Below are 4,734 nucleotides of genomic sequence, written 5' to 3'. Positions count from 1 at the left end.
TATATATATATATATATGTTGCTCATGATTAATACTCTGTTATCTATTACAAAATTAGCTTAGATAGATTCATGAATCAAAAGTACCTCATTTCATTCCTCAGGTCTAATGGTAGGTTAACTTTCGAGGAAAATCTTGCAGATTTGATTGCTATTGAACTTATTGAAAAGGTATTATTTGTGTTTTGTTTTCCCTTTCCTTTTTTAATATTATTTAATTTTTGTGTGAATTTTCTCAATGCTACTTTTTTATCGTGTTTGAAATTGGTTAAATTAGTGATACATATGAAAAACATTCATAGGTTCACTTCCAAGATATACTTATTTTTCATCAATGGTTAAAATGGACACTGACGTGAGTTATCGGTTTCGCTAACTTGACTGATAGTTGAGTTTTTAGACCGATTGTGATGCCTGATTGAATCTGGTTACGTTAGTGATAAATAAGAAAAAAATTCATAGATTCACTTCCGAGAAACATTTTAAAAGCTGTTTGTCGTAACTCTCCTTCTACGTTTGATCATACTTGAGGAAGATTGCTTAAAAGAGCTTACAGTGTAATTAGCGTGTACCAATTTAAAAACATTCCAGCAAAGAAACTACAGCTTTTTCCTAGCTTAATGTGTTATTTAACCTTGGAAAAACCTCTTAAACATACATTTTTGTATAAAACTCTTAGAAAAAAATGATGCAGAGTAAATTTGTACAGACTTAGGATAATTGGAAAGAATGAAGTAATGAGTCTATATACAAGAGATCGTGAGTTCGATCCCCGCTGGCCATAGACCATGTACAAAATGGGGACTGGTTCACGTTAAATCTATCGGGGTCACAAAATTCTCCAAGTTCCCACAAATCAATACCTCTGGGCGTTTTGGATCAGATATTGATCGTGCTCTGGTTCAGGACAAAATTAGGTATTGACAAGTAGCTTAAAACAACAACAACAACAACAAAAGTTAACGCTGATTTGCTCAGTTTTCTTATGTCAAATGTTAATTTATTTTTAATAAATTTCTTACATAAATTACACCAGTTTTTTTCTTGTTTATGCAGAGTGCATTTTTTAAGTAAGTGATTTTTCGAGGGTTCTGAAATGATACTTCAAAAATAAATAAGTGAAAATGATAAAAATAAAGAAATATAAACTTAGAAAAAGTGCATTTTTGATTATGAAATTACTTTAGTAAAAGTTATACTAATTAAGTAACATATCTTTGTTGTTCCATGATTCTCGCGGTAGTAACATTGTAGGAGAAAATTACCATCTTTCAAATTAAGTAACTGTTGTCTCTCTTTCCCAGTATTTATAATATTTACACAGGGGAAATATTTTTCAGCGCATTTATATAATTACTTATAGAGGAAGGAATTTTGTTAAAATTGCCTTACTGTATGGTAATGACATTTCTGGTAAAGGAAAATAATAATAATATAAACATACATATACGGTATTTAAACCATTCACTAGGTAAATTTTAGGTTCACGTGGTAACTGGAAATTTCGATTTTCAAAATTATAGCTCTTATTACCACAAAATTAGTAAAAAATACAAAACTGAAAAGTAAATTAAATGAAATAAGTGGTTTCCATGTCATGCTTAGGTATAAATGATAAAATTATCATATTTTACCAATTTACCAAATTTCAACCACAGATTATAAAACTAATCATATTACCAACGCGCTTCAATAAAAGTTAGCGAGCATTTTCGTGTTACCATAGAGCCAGTTTAAAGATTTAAAATCCTCACCATATCTAACCATATTCTGATAGTTTTAACCATAACTTTTTTTTTCTCTCAAAGCATGATCTTGCCCAATTTGAGTGTGGGAATTTTAATTCTGAAATTGATTTTCATTCGAAAGCTACTGGTTATTTTCAAAATGATGTCCTCGGTTTAGTTTACTTTTTGTATGAATGTGCAAGTTTATAAGGAACGTGTAGGCTTAGATAAATACATTTATATTTGTCTGCTTCTTTTATATTAACATTTAAGACAAAAAATGTATAACCATAACGTATCGCATCATAAACTGAGATGCATTATCGCCTTCTTCCTACTACTCCCTGCGTTACAGAAAAGAAGGAAAACAGTATTCACTCGAATAAATTTTGAGAAATTCTAGTTAGGAATACATTATTAAATTGCATAAAAACTGTAGCTCATAGAGAGAAACAGATTGCAGATTCGCCTTCTTCCTACTACTCCCTACGTTACAGAGAAGTAAAACAGTATTCACTCGGATAAACTTCAAGAAATCCTGGTTTGGAATACATTATTTAATTGCATAAAAACTGTAGCAAAAAGAGAGAAACAGATTGCAGATTTGAAATCAGTGACGTGAAAATATTTGACATACGTTCAAAAATCTCATGCAACAGAAAAAAAAATTGTACTACATGCATTCATAGATTTACATGCTTTTACAGTTAACAAAAAATTATTTTTTATTGTAGGCTGTTCACTTGCTAAGGGATGAATTTTCACCAACTTGTGTGCCAGAATTCCCTTACTCGAGAAGACAATTATATTACATCTTAATCACATAGGTAAATATACATCGTTAGTTAATCATTAGCTTTCATTAAAAAATTTACATTGTATTTCACTTTGAATGGAATACAAAATTTATAAAATACCCTGAATTTCAATTGTATTGAAATTAAATAAACAATTTAATTATAAGTTTTGAATATAGTTTATTTCTTTTAGTTTTTCAATATAGTGCGATAAAAAAATATGTACGCTTTGCATTGATATTTGCATTGATATTATCAATATTTTTTTTGAAAATTTATTTATTTATTTTTTTGCTATAATTACATACTTTCTTGAACTCTCGATACATCTTTAAAAACACTTCTTTGTAACTTTTGAAGTTAACTTTGTTCGCAATCATGGTAAGAAATTTTTAAAATTTGTAAACGTAAAAGTTTTAATTACGAATAGAAACTCGCAAATTGATTTATTCCTAAATGTTAGCTTATAATATTTTTTTTAAATTAAAAGCATTTTGCAGAATAATTAATTAACTTAAAAAATGGACTATTTTCTCTTAGATTTACTGTTTTATTTTGAGCTCTGGTGTGAAACTGAAATAGTAGAAATAGATCTTGAAGATAAGCATGCTGCTGCAAGATTTAGGCAAGTAAGACGTTTTTAAAACCGTACACTGTATGTCAAAATTCTGGCTCAAAATTTCTTTAAGAAGTAAAGGCACTCAGAGTGCTGGTACTTTAAACCTTAAAATATATTTCTTTTGCAAAATTTTACGGGCAAAGAACCTGATATACCATATTTTTAGAGTATTATTTACTATAAAATTGCTGAACCACTGTATTTAAATAAATATTACTGCGAAAATTACGGTATAAAATTTTACGGTTAAATAGATTATATGGATGATGCACCTAAATTGCCGGTACTTTTTACTGTAAATTCATCCGGAATTTTTTTCAGTGCATAAATGAAATAGAAAAAAAAATGATCGGTATAAACATTTAGCACAGGTTTAAAAAATTTAAATGAACTAGCTGAAAACTAGTATGTTTAACTATCATTCATAATAGGACTAAAAATGTTGTGTTTAGGAAATGTATACGTAGAAGTTCTTACTTCCGGTTAAAATTACATATTTAAGAAAATTTTTTAAACTAGTGGGCTGTGCCCCCTGCTCGCTAACGCTCGCCAACCCCCGAAAATTGCTACGCAATCTTATATGGTTAGCTTCGCAAACCAAGCTCGCTTCGCTCGCTACTAACTTAGGTACATTGCAAATGAACAAAATTCCAAGAATTCAAAACAATCATTCAAATCCATATAACAACTTTTTTCTTAAAAAAAATTACATATTTTTAGTAAATACTAAGTCATTAAAATAAATTTGAATTCAAATAAATGACATGTAATTCGTTAAACCTATTAGAAAGTGCTATAGTATAAAATCTTAAGATAAAATTTCTAAAACTGATATCTCTTTAAAAAGGTTAAAATTTTGGCTATAATTAAGTCTATTAAAAATTGAAATAAGTGAATTGCAAAGGAAAAACAAAGGAAATAAATTCGTAATATATAAATTCGTGAAAAAAAGCGCTTTCGACAAAATACTAAAATAGAACGCATCCCATATGGTCCATGNCTTTAAAAAGGTTAAAATTTTGGCTATAATTAAGTCTATTAAAAATTGAAATAAGTGAATTGCAAAGGAAAAACCTGCATAAACAAATAAATTCTAGTAAAACAAATAAATTCGTGAAATAAATCAAAAATCGTCAAATAAATTCGTAATATATAAATTCATGAAAAAAAGCGCTTTCGACAAAATACGAAAATAGAGATCTTTCGACAAAGACTACTCACTTCTGCCTAGCTTATGCGCTCTCTGGTTATTTCAGTATTCATTTTTAAAAGCGCTATATGTTGAGCCATCTCAGCTAGATTTGGCATGTGACATTTTTAGCGGCAATCATATGTCGATTTTCCAGCGTTAACATTCGGGGAGTTGTAATGAGGCTTTTTTTTGTCGCCGTGTAAGAGAAATATAGATATAGATTCTTAGAAATGTGGGGGTTGATATTTTAAATTATACTTTTGAATGTAACTCTAATAATGTGGTTTTCAATTATATTACTATTTTGGTGTGTGTTTATTTGTCTTATAGGATGACTGGAATTATGCAAAATGCTGAAGAATTTTCAGAAGCTTTCCAATGTGATGATTTCAGCTTTATG

Source organism: Parasteatoda tepidariorum, chromosome 8 (genome assembly GCF_043381705.1).
Source record: "Parasteatoda tepidariorum isolate YZ-2023 chromosome 8, CAS_Ptep_4.0, whole genome shotgun sequence".
Classification (NCBI taxonomy): Eukaryota; Metazoa; Arthropoda; class Arachnida; order Araneae; family Theridiidae; genus Parasteatoda; species Parasteatoda tepidariorum.
This window is presented reverse-complemented; position numbering follows the sequence as displayed.